This window comes from Anomaloglossus baeobatrachus, chromosome 4 (assembly GCF_048569485.1).
Source record: "Anomaloglossus baeobatrachus isolate aAnoBae1 chromosome 4, aAnoBae1.hap1, whole genome shotgun sequence".
Taxonomy (NCBI): domain Eukaryota; kingdom Metazoa; phylum Chordata; class Amphibia; order Anura; family Aromobatidae; genus Anomaloglossus; species Anomaloglossus baeobatrachus.
The window spans coordinates 39106408-39119580 of record NC_134356.1 but is presented as its reverse complement, the minus strand read 5'-3'; the positions used below and the strand labels follow the sequence as shown (position 1 = coordinate 39119580).

At 46.8% G+C, this 13173-nt stretch overlaps 2 long non-coding RNA genes across 2 annotated transcripts in view; one reads left to right on the top strand and one right to left on the bottom strand.

Annotated features, from left to right (window-relative positions):
- LOC142303118 (uncharacterized) overlaps nt 1-13173 on the top strand; it is a 393352-nt gene that overhangs the window by 181174 nt on the left and 199005 nt on the right. The window lies entirely within an intron of this gene.
- The window catches only part of LOC142301163 (uncharacterized), a 65873-nt gene that overhangs the window by 12751 nt on the left and 39949 nt on the right, over nt 1-13173 (bottom strand). The gene's annotated exons all lie outside the window — the stretch shown is intronic.

Genomic DNA, 13173 nt, shown 5'->3' with positions numbered 1-13173 from the left:
CCGGGGGTACAAAGTCTTTTGAAATACGACCATATCTGATTTTTTTTCGACAAACTGACAGATGGGCATGGGCCAATTGTCACCTTTTTTTTGACTCGTGAGGCGCGACATCTGACCCCTGGCTTCCAGATCACGGCCCGGGCCTTATTTACTCCCCAACAGAAACACTCTCACAGCAGATTTAGGTTCACATGATACGTTCAGTAAGTGCAAGTTGGCAGAGCTCAGATTTTGTATTAATTCGCTTTCGTGATAAGATTACATTTCAAACATGTCAAAAATCTATAGATATTACCCAGAAGAAGCTCATCCATCATCGTGAGTGAGAATCGTCCTCCAGGAAATGGTATAACCTTCATTAATATTCATTGTTTTATTGTAGAGCGTTCCGAGACACTCTCAAGGTTAATTTGTCTAAGTTACTTAATTTCTGGCCTTGAAGAATTGGAACCAACTTCTACCAAGACATAGGAGCCAATCTGAACCTAAAGAGCTCCATACCCATCCGGTGCCACACACTTCCGCATCGGGAGGTAGGTGACACTGATGAAGTTGCATCGGCCCCTTTGTACCAACTCAATAATTTCAAGAAAACTTTGTGCCTCCTGGAAGTCAACGGTTCCAGACAACTTTTTAAAGCTACACATGTCTACCATATCTTGCAAGATGGGGTATCCTCTCAATAGATTATTATTATTTATTTATAAGGCACCATTGATTCCATGGTGCTGTACATGAGAAGGGGGTTACATACAGAATACATATACAAGTTACAGTAGACAGACTAGTACAGAGGGAAGAGGACCCTGCCCTTGCGGGCTTACATTCTAAAGGATTTTGGGGAGGAGACAGTAGGTGGGGTGTAGGTTGGGCGGCAGCTCCGCACGGTGGTGGGGCGGCAGCTCCACACGGTGGTGGGGCGGCGGCTCTGCACGGTGGCGGGGCGGCGGCTCCGCACGGTGGTGGGGCGGCGGCTCAGCACGTTGGTGGGGCGGCGGCTCCGTACGGTGGTGAGGTGGCAGCTCCACACGGTGGTGGGGCGCCAGCTCCGCACGGTGGTGGGGCGGCAGCTTCGCACGATGGTGAGGCGGCAGCTCCGCAGGGTGGTCAGGCGGCAGCTCCGGTGGTGGGGTCATTGAAGGTTATAGGCATTTCTGAACAGATGAGTTTTCAGGTTCCGTTTGAAGCTTGCAAGTGTAGTAGACAGTCTGACGTGTTGAGGCAGCGAGTTCCAGGAGACTGGGGATGCTCGGGAGAAGTCTTGCAGGCGGTTGCCTGAGGAGCAAATGAGAGAGGAGGAGAGAAGGAAATCTTGGGAGGACCGGAGATTAGGTTTTGGAGTGTAGCGAGAGATTAGTTCAGAGATATACGGAGGAGGCAGCTTATGGATGGCTTTGTAGGCCAGTGTTAGTAGTTGTTTGGAATTGGATACAATGGAAGATTGTGATGAAGATCCCAGTCCGCCATAAAGCCTTTGTTGGTGATGAAGCTTCAAGTCGCTTCCTGTATGCAAAAGCTAGTCACATGCATTGCTCAGGTGGGATTTTGACCAATTCTTCCACACATACACTCTTCAAATCCTGAAGGTCCCGGCTCCTTCTATGCACTCTGAGCTTTAGTTCCTTCCATACAATTTCTATTGGATTCAGCTCTGATGATTGGCTCGACCATTCTACCATCTTTATTTTCTCCCTCTGAAACCAATTGGCTGTGAGCTTAGTGTCGCCAGCAGGTTGCAACAGAGATGTAGAGAGACTGGAGGAGTCACAAAAAGACAGAGAAGTAGACGTCCTTTGGCCACATCTCACATTGATGACCGCTTCTTTGTGAACTTTGCCCTTTGGAACCAGATGATGAATGCCATACCACTCCAGGCACCTTTAAGGTTTCCTTGGCTGTGTTTTTGGGATCGTTGTCTTGCTGAAATGTCTGCCCTCGTTTCATCTTCATCCTGGTAGATGGCAGCAGATTTTTATGAAGAATGTCTCAGTACATTTGTCCTTTCATCCTTCCTTCAATTATATGAAGTTTGCCAGTGCCGTATGCTGAAAAACAGCCCCACACCATGATGTTCCCACCTATACACTTCACTGTTGATGCTTTTGGATGTGATTTGCCTTTTGGCCTCCAAAGAATGTGTGTATTATGGCATCCAAAGAGTTCAATTTTGGTCTCATCTGACCAGACTATATTCTTCCAGTATTTCACAGACTTATCTAAATGTTGTTGAGCAAACTTTTAACGCTCTTGAGCATGCTTTTTGTTCAACAATGGAGACTTGCTTGGTGAGCATGCATACAGGAGCGTGCATACAGGCCATGGAGGGGGAGTGCAGTACTTATTGTTTTATTTTAAACAATTGTACCTGCTGATTCCAGGACTTTCTGTAGCTCTTTAAAGGTGGTCATCGGCTCTTGAACAACTCTTCTGATAATTTTTTTCACTCCTCTGTTTGAAATCTTGCGGGGTCGTAGCCAGCTTATAATAAAATTATGTTCTTTCCACTTCCGTATTATGGCCGCAACAGTGCTCACTGGCACCTTCAGTAGTTTAGAAATTTTGTAACCAATGCCATCAGTATGTTTTACAACAATAAGTTTGTAAAGGTCTTGAGACAGCTCACTGGTTTTACCTATCATGAGATGTTTCTTGTGTGACACTTTGGTAATGACACCTTTTTATAGGCCATCAGTTGTTCCAGCTGCTATTATTTATACTAAGTGGCAGAATTGCTTATTAATTACTGACAGATTTCATCTGGTGTCATGACTTTCTATGGCTTTTTGCTCCTCTTTCTTCACGTGTTCCGTTCTTTTCTTTTTCCCTGTGTCATTTCTCATTATTACACATAACTTAATTTATTGACATCTATGGTTTGATTTCTTTGCCTGTGTGCATTGGATGGGTTGTTACCGACATCTTGGTAGAAATTTGTGTCAATAGCACTTTTAGAAATGTATTTACTTTGAAAATTCATGTCATGTTCAATACTTATTTCACCCGTTGTACATTGCATTTCATATCCTGTACTGATCCTAAGTTACATCCTGTATTATACTCCAGAGCTGCGCTCACTATTCTGCTGGTGGAGTCACTGTGTATATACATTTCATTACTGACCCCCTAGTTATCCTGAGTTACATCCTGTATTATACTCCAGAGCTGCACTCACTATTCTGCTGGTGCAGTCACTGTGTACATACATTACATTATTGATCCTGAGTAACATATTGTATTATACTCCAGAGCTGCACTCACTATTCTGCTTGTGGAGTCACTGGGTATATACATTACATTACTGATCCTGAGTTACCTCCTGTATTATACTCCAGAGCTGCACTCACTATTCTGCTGGTGCAGTCACTGTGTACATACATTAAATTACTTTTCCTGTATTACACTCCAGAGCTGCACTCACTATTCTGTTGGTGCAGTCACTGTGCACATACATTACATTACTTATCATCTGGTATTATACTCCAGAGCTGCACTCACTGTTCTGCTGGTAAAATTACTGTACAAAGATGATTATACGGTACACATTTGTAACAGTTTTGCTGCTGTTACACAGGGAACAATATAACTGAGTTTAGCTCTGAAGAATGGTGAATGCAGCTTCACACTATAGAACAGACTAAAGGCCGCTTTACACGCTGCCATCTCGCAAGCGATGTCGCTGGTGAAAGCACCTGCTCCCGTCGGTTGTGCGACACGGGTAAATCGCTGCCCGTGGCGCACAACATCGCTCAGACCCGTCACACTACTTACCTGCCTAGCGACTTCGCTGTTGCCGGCGAACCGCCTCCTTTCTAAGAGGGGCGGTTCGTGCGGCATCACAGCGACGTCACTGAGCGGCCGCCCAATAGAAGCGGAGGGGGCGGAGATGAGCGGCCGGAACATCCCACCCACCTCCTTCCTTCCTAATTGCGGGCGGCCGCAGGTACGGTGATGTTCCTCGCTCCTGCAGTGTCACACGTAGCGATGTGTGCTGCCGCAGGAACGACGAACAACCTGCGACCTGCAACAGCAACGATATTTGGGAACTGGACAGCGTGTCAACGAGCAACGATAAAGTGAGTATTTTTGCTCGTTAGCGGTCGCTCGTACGTGTCACACGCAACGACATCGGTAACGAGAACGGATGTGCGTCACGAATTCCGTGACCCCCAACGACATCTCATTAGCGATGTCATTGCGTGTAAAGCGGCCTTAACTCCAGAATTGTACAAGTCATCCAATGTATTTACATCCAATTTATTAATAATAAGGATTAGAAAAAAAGTGACCCTGAATATATAAGAATTGTTCGCTGTTCTTATAGCACAAGATGGGTTCCGGGTGTAAATACGCAGCATGGTCGGCAGGTGGTCCAGACGTTGGTCTCGGTGTCATCAGTGGAAGTTATTCACTTCCAAATTAGAGGATAAGTCAAGCTGCCATCTGTTCCCTGCCATGTGCAGCCAATCTCAAGTGGCCATTTTCAAGGGCTTCAGAACACATTGATTGTCCTTCTGATGCGCCGCTGCTCCCTCCGGAGGACACTGCACTTTCCATCAATAGCTTAGAGCAGCGCATGTTAATATCACCTTCATTAGGTTACTGCCTGGAGTATACGGTTACTGGCCAACTCACAAGAACTTTACATCTGGCCTCATATTAATATATTTTAGAGGATATTTTTAGGTCCTGGTTTGTGACTTGTACATAGGAACCTCTGATCCTTAAAGGAATTGTCCATCTTTTAACACCACATTGTTTTTAGATTAAAAAATGTCTCTTAACGCATCTTGATACTTGATGAAGCTGCATTTTTCTGATACAAAGCCCCAAATCCTCTGTGTAGACTTAAGGCCCCGTCACACGCTACGATATATCTAACGAGATGTCGTCGGGGTCACGGAATTCGTGACGCACATCCGGAATCGTTAGAGATGTCGTAGCGTGTGACACCTCCGAACAACTGTGAACGAGCAAAAATACTCACCTTATCGTTGCTCATTGACACGTCATTCATTTTCATAATGTCGTTCCTCCTTCTGTGCTCCGGTGGTTCGTCGCTCCCGAGGCAGCACACATCGCTCCGTGTGAAACCCCGGGAACGACGAACACAGCTTACCTGCGTCCCGCCGGCAATGCGGAAGGAAGGAGGTGGGTGGGATGTTACGTCCCGCTCATCTCCGCCCCTCCGCTTCTATTGGGCGGCTGCTTTGTGACATCGATATATCGTGCGATCGCATGAGCGATCGCACACGCCCCCGTCGTTTGTGCGCCACCGGCAATTAGTTGCTTGTGGCGTACAAGGTCGTTTACCACCATCACACGTACTTACCTCCCTCACGACATCGCTGTGGGCGGCGAACATCCTCTTCCTGAAGGGGCAGGGACGTTCGGTGTCACAGCGATGTCGTGAGGGAGGTAAGTACGTGTGATGGGGGTAAACGACCTTGTACGCCATGGGCAACGAATTGCCGGTGACGCACAAACGACGGGGGCGTGTGCGATCGCACGATATATCGATGCATGTGACGGGGACTTTAGATTGAAAACGTAACATATTGGCTGCCACTAGAGGGAGCTTATAAATAAGTGAAACAGTATGAACACTTGTGCTCCCTCTAGTGGTGGTTACAAGTAGTGGCGCCAAGAAAAATCCATCCTAACTAATCTGGTTGAAAATATAGGACTTGGCTTTATGTAGGTTTGCAATGTTCTGTTCGGAAAAAGTGACAACTACTGTGAGCACTATCAAATATGCAAGTAGGACTTGATCTCTGGGACCACCTATTGGATTTAACTTGGGGCAGACATATGATTGGTGCAGCCTCTGCAGTCACACAGGGGCCCAAGAGGTTGAGGGTCCCAATTCTACCTCCAAAGCAAGTGGAACTGTTATGCTTACAGGGTGAGCACTGTATTAGTGGGTCCACTGGCCAGAAGGTACGGTTCACTTGCCTGGGGAGAAAACTGGACCGGCTGCCGAGTTTTCACGAAAGCCACCGGAGGTGGCAACAGGTACAGATGCAGGTAAGTAGCCTGCAGAGGGCAGCCCTATGGGATCTACAATACCCCGGCAGCTGCCACCACAGCCACAGTACAGTCTTTGGTTGTAGCGTCAGCAGCAGGCAGACTAGTGGATCCATCTGGGACGTATGGATGGATAGATACGGCAGCGATGACCAGCGTGGATACTTGTAGTGGCAAATATTGTGGTAGCTGGCCAGCGTGGACGGTAGCAGCAGCAGCAGATCAGCAACAGCACTCAGTACGATGTCAACAGCAGCACAAAGGGATCTGACAACTAGCAACGTAACTAACTTGTTACCCAGGCACATCCCTTAAGAGGAAGGTGCCTTAAATATCTGCAACCTCTCAGCTGACTGGAGAGGCACTACCGGGTCAGGGTGCGCTGGCCTTTGAAGAAAAGGGGCATGACCGTGCACACCCTTCGGGCAGAATCAAGAAGCCTGCTAAGTGTACACAAGCTCTGGGAGACAACAGCATAGACCAGGGATGGGGCAGCCACCATAGGACGGCCAGGCAGGTGAGAAAACTGATGTCCCTGCCAGGGGAGGAGGGCTGAACAGCACGGGAATGCCGGTATGGGCGTTACAGGAAATGTGCATTTTATGAGCTTTTAGGCTGCAAAGGGCCCATTTATTATTCTTGCACAAGGGTCCTTTCCTGTCTGTGTCAACCAGTGGATGTAACAATCCTAAAAATCAATATGGACCCTTTAATGAAACTTGTCACTATTATCCAGCAGTGTAAACAGGCTGCCGATCACGCTTAGAGCCTGTATACCAGCACCACGATACGACCGCCAATCAGTAATTTGTTTCATTGCCTGTTTTTACAGGCAGACCAAAGTAAAGGATGAGCAATAACTGATCTGCAATGGATCACTCAGCGTGCATGCGCAGTACGAGACCTGTTTACACAAGATGATGCACCACCAAGAATCGTTTGCTCGGCACAAAAGATCATTTCACTTGATGAACAAGAGATTTGCTTGTTCATTAGGTGATTGATAGCTTGTTTAAATTAGCATTCTTAAAAAAGATATATTTTTCAAAGTAAATGCAAACTTGAAGGGGTTGTCCGAGACTTTGCTTATTTTTCCCTAAAAATTGTACAGGCTAACTATCTGGTGTCGTTCTCTTCAGGGTGAGAGAAGTCATGGACTGCTCCTGCCGGCCATTCTATGGCCTCTAGTGACGTGTTGTCGACAAAGAAGCTTCTTCTGTTCCTCTTTGTTCTGACTGACTATGTCATACGGATTGACATCCAGCTCCCTGCTGCCTCTCTGCGGGGAGGAAACAGTCAATCAGCATGAAGTCATAATTTATGACTTCAGAGCTTAAAAAGAAGAGCTGCTCTCTTGACCCGAGGTCAAATGCAGTTGAAGAGTCACCGATAGGAGCTGCCCGTGACTGCTCTGAGACGACGGAGATTGACGCAGGCAGAAAAAGCAGATAGTTAGCAACTACCAGCCTGTAAGATCTTAGCCCCATAAGAAAAAAATAAGTAAAGTCCTAGATAACCCCTTTCAGTCCTTCCATCATATAGTAGAAAGCTGCCTTTCTGGTGGCAGTACACCCCAACTCATGGGCCAATATGGAGTGTCCGCCTCTGCATTTGGCCTCTGATAATTGTCTCCTCAGTACAGATAGTTCTATATTTCTCCACTGATATCACATTTGTAATGATACAATATTGGCACGTTGTGCACCTGGCCAGAAGTTTTTGTACCTTGTGATTAGCATGATTAATTTATACAATTTGTTCTTTCTGCATCTGCAGAAAGTGATAAAATCCATGTGCGAAGAAAATCCGCTCCTCTGGGAATCCGGGAAATCTACACATGAGCTAACTCTGAAATATTAGATGAAATATAAGAGATAACAAAACAGAAAAATAAACGTTTGTGTAAAACCTCATTTCTGGCCTCGGTGCCCACTAAAATCTTAATTGTAGCCCCTCCATACCATCCAACCCATGAATAGCTATGCACCTGTTACTTTGGGAAGAAGGTCCATCACATCTTTATTACCTAGGTTATTTCTCAAGCTGGTTTATTTAGAGCAGTCCACATCCAGTGGTGGTGGCTACCTTTCCGCACATGTACATCCACCAGGTACCACTCCAGGGCAGTTCCCGACCCTGCAGCAGCTGACTGTAGCGAGTCAGTGTGCAGGAGACGTAAGTCAGAAGTCAAACAGCTTGGCTTGCCCTGTGTGGGGCGGCATAACTAAGAGACTACCTGGTTTTCAGTAGAGCCTCTGGTGGTAGGGATAGGCTTATTCTGGAAGGTAGCCACCAGATACCACTCCAGGGCAGTCTCTAGCCCTGCAGCAACTGACTGAAGAGAGTCAGTGTGCAGGTGACATAAGGCAGAAGCCAGAGACATGGGCATTTCTGGCCTGAGGTGTCCACTATAATCTTATTGTGACCCACCCACCTCATAGATAACACCCACCTCATGGATAACTATGGGCCCTTTAATTTTGGAAGAAGATCCCTCACAACTTTATTAACTAGGTTATTTCTTAGGCTGGTTTATTTAGAGCAGTCCACATGCCGGTAATAATCACTGGGTTGTTGAAGGTCATGTTGGTGCTACCAGCTTAATCTATCCAAACCATGTGGTAAGCTGTAAAACCAAAATATTCTTCATGATGGTGTCATCCAAGGAACATCAGTCAATCATGGCTGAATTCACTAGGAAGGAAGCTTGTGGGAACAATGTCTCAAAAGGTTGACCAGTTGAGGATACCCATCTGTGAAGGCCATGTTGGTGCTACCAGCTTCATCTATCCAAACCATGTGGTAAGCTGTAAAACCAAAATATTATTCATGATGGTGTCATCCAAGGAACATCAGTCAATCATGGCTAAATTCACTAGGAATGAAGCTTTGTGGGCACAATGTCTCAAAAGGTTGACCAGTTGAGGATACCCATCTGTGACGGCTGACGGAATGTGTGAATCCACTGCGCCATGGAGCCTGGCTTACCCTCTCTGGAGGGGCATAACTAAGAGAGTACCTGGTTTTCAGTAGAACCTCTTGTGGTAAGGATAGGCTTGTGCTGGAAGGTAGCCACCAGATACTACTCCAGGGCAGTCCCCGACCCTGCACCAGCTGACTGAAGAAAGTCAGTGTGCAGGAGACATAAGGCAGAAGCCAGAGACAGGGGCAGACATCACGAGGATGGGACATCTGAAGAAAGCAATAAAGTCCATGTGCAAAGGAATGCCACTTCTGAGGGAATCTGGGAAATCTGTATACGAGCTAAATCTGAAATATTAGATTAATTGTAAGAGACAACAAAAAAGAAACATGAATGTTTGCGCAAAACCTCATTTCTGGCTTGCGGTGCCCACTATAATCCTAGTTGTGTCCCCTCCACACGACCCACCCCATGAATAACTATGGACCCATTACTTTTGGAGGAAGGTCCCTCACAACTTTATTTACTAGGTTATTTATCAGGCTGGTTTATTTAGAGCTGTCCACATGCCGGTAATAGTCATTGTAGACCAATCATCGGGTTGTTGAAGGCCATGTTGGTGCAACCAGCTTCATCTATCCAAACCATGTGGTAAGTTGTAAAACCAAAATACTATTCATGATGGTGTCATCCAACGAACATCAGTCAATTATGGCTAAATTCACTAGGAAGGAAGCTTGTGGGAACAATGTCTCAAAAGGTTGACCAGCTGAGGACAACCCATCTATGACAGCGGGCGGAATGTGTGGAATACACTGCGCCATGGAGGTGGGCTTACCCTTTGTGGAGGGACGTAACTACCTGATCTTCAATAGAGCCTCTGGTGGTAAGGATAGGCTTGTGCTGGCAAGTAACCACCAGGTACCACACCAGGGCAGTCCGAAGCCCTGCAGCAACTGACTGAAGACAGTTAGTGTGCAGGAGACGTAAGGCAGAAGCCAGAGGCCTGGGCAGACCGCATGAGGATGGGACAGACAACACAGGCACAGATAGCAGACGAGGACTAGAGGAGTCAGGAACAAACAGGAGGAAGCCAGTGCAAGAATGGGCAAGACTCAGTAGAGACAGAAATGGACTGACCAGACAGACTGAGCTCAACAGGCAGGTAGGATGAGGAGTAATACAAAACGGGAGGACAGACAGAACAGAACATAACTTGCAAACAAACAGTAGCTAAGTAGGGCAAAGCAGAGAACACGGTGAATAGGACGGTGCTGAGAAAGCGTGTGGGACACCGGCGTGACACAAACTAGGCCTAAAAGGTGACCTTTCACAATTCATTGAGTTTTAGCCAATGCTTACTTCTCCCACTTCACCCATAAACACGCACAATGGGGAAAGACAAATATATCACTGCCAGGCACCTTTGACAGTGACATCCCTCCCGAGAGATCAAAGGATTGGACACACCAAAATCAAACATGCCTGATCCATTTGCCCCTTATATTTCATGGAGAGCTGGCAAGCTTCGATATACATTAGATGTTCAAGCCATCCCCCCAAAATTGTCAGATTAAGCCAAATTATATCTAATTTGTTTGATCACCCCAAGCACGTACCATTTCTCACCTTTAAGTAGCAATCACTTCTCCACACTTGCATCCTATCATGTTTTAGAAACTTGAAGGAAATGGACTCCTTGAAGGTATTGTAGCTGAACCCTTCTATTTTTCATTCAAGGTTCCCTATATCAGCTTGGCATTACATTGATTTGGTGGTGGAACCACTGTCCCATGACTCGTTTTCCAACACAACAACTCAAGGCTGTATATTGCTTGTGTTACTGTGAACAGCCTGGCCAAAACCTGCTACCACAGCTTCAGAGTCTCCGCACTTGTCTCCCATCGAGCACATCTGGGTTGTCTTTGGTTAGCAATTGCAGAGGGAGCTGCCAGCAGTGGATCTTGATGATTTGCTCAAGTGCATTTAGGGGCGTGACTGCCAACATTATCCTGATTGACAGCTGGCTCCCCGCAAGTTAGGCAAGTGGAGCGTCGGCATCTCAGCAGGCACGATCTATCAATGAATTAATGGGGCAGAGTGGAAGAGAAGCCGCTGCTCTGATGACGTGACATCAGCGGAAGCCGCTGAAATGCCAGCTGGAGCGGTCTGTGACCACTTGGTCCTGGCAGAGATTAGAACTAGGTACAATTGACAACTAAATTAATTAGTCTCGGGCAACCCCTTTAATATGTCAATCCAACTTGTGATTTCCAAAACTCTATGCCTTTTCCTCTTGGTGTTGCAATTTCAATGTGTATGAGTTTAGTGACTCCAACAGAATAGCGAGTGCAGCTCTAGAGTATACTACTGCCTGCAATTGAGCCTGTTTTGTTGGGGTGCTGAGAGTACCAGTGTAGTGCCGGTGTCCCTGAAGGAACGATGACTTACTGCATTAGCCGGGTCGCGTCCTCCCTCGCACCTCACCGGCCATCCACGTGTGCTGCTACCTCCTTCCCCTCCCAGGGCCTTCAGGTCTCCCAGGAGTGTGTTTAGGGCGCGTGCGCACACCTGCCCTCCTCTTAAAGGGTCGGCGCGTCATTTGCAGGAAATGCCTTTCAGCCTTTGGCTGAGAGGCACTATGTATTTAAGGCACCCTCCTATTAGGGAAGGTGCCTGCACAACGCATTCAGTTAGTCAGTGTTCCAGTCTGCTGTCTAGCTGTCAGGTCCCGTTACCCCTGTGTCCGTCTCCTGTACCTGCCTTCCCATACCCTGACGTGCCCACCATTCCTGTGTGTACCTGCCGGTTTGCCTCAGCCATCCCGCCTGTACCTGCCTGCACCTGTGTCTGTACCGGAGTCCGTCTCCTATCGTGGAGGTAAGCTGCCACAGTCAGTCACTGGGAGTGGTACCTAGCGTCCACCTCGCGGGGTAGGCGCTCACTCAAGCCCCTCCAAATAAAGGGTAAGCCCAGGCTTCCTCCCCCCCCTGTGGTCCAGTAGGTCCACTAACCCCGCTCCTGCCTCTACACCGGCCATGAGTGTTACCACCAGTATATTAATCAAAGCATAAGTTGGATCTTTCCACAGCTGTAGTGTGCATATCCGGCTATACACGTATACACTTTTAAGAGATAACATTAAGAGATCGATCGCCGTACAGTGGCTATACGCGACTTCAAAAGAATTAGATCATCCAGATTGACAAAAGCAAGTCTCAGAAAATTGGGGATGTAAGCAATGATAAACTGCCAAGACCATGAGCTCAGGGACGTTAGACAAGGACATTTATTTCAGTAAAACTCTCTGTTCCTCTGCAGCTGAAAATTGGAATTAACTTTTAATCTGGAGCAGATTATTCTCTAAAGCCGACCTATATAAAATAGTATAAACATCGCACTATCACAAATTACCTTACAGTACAGCCAGAAATACTTTTCCAAACTACAAATTAGCTTTGTTTGGCTGATGTAGCAGAGTTGAGTTTGTCAAGATAGACTGTTCGGTATCAGTTCGGTTGGAGTCCAACACCCGGCACCGCCACCTCCACCAATCGGCAGCTATAAGGTCCTGTAGTGGATGGATGTATAAAGAGCTAGAATACAACAGCACCATACGGTCTGTAGTGGCCATTCTGGGTATTGCAGGTCAGCTCCTATTGCAGTGCATGTGATCTGAGCTACAAAACGGTTGAGTGATGAACCCCCAATAATTTGATATTGCTGCCCCATCACAGGGATAGATCATCAATATCTGGTCCTATTTTCCTCCATTAACTTTGGAATTATCACGCTACAAGGGTGGCGAGGTCATTCAGACTAACTGATGTCTGACGCACAACGAAAAAGCATACAACACAACAAACACAGGGAAACATCAGGAATACAATTACAATGGTGGGCCTTGGTGCTAGTGAGAGGGTAGATGGACACCTCCTATCCTCACCTGTAGCTGTCCCTACTCTCCTAGCCAGTCCCTTTACAGTCTCCACAACTGTTGCCAAACAGTATCCTGAGACCCTCGAAAGACCTGTAGATGCCCTGACTAGCGAGAGGCAGGTGAGTTTCACTAGACCCATCACTGCACTAAAGAGATAAGAGAGTAGGAGAGACAAACTGGTTAAACAATGAAAATGGAGAAGTTTCAGATTTTTCTCTTTTGGCAGCGTCTTTCCCAGTAATACAGTGTCATGCGCACTAAAGTGCACATGTGGAAAATACCGTAA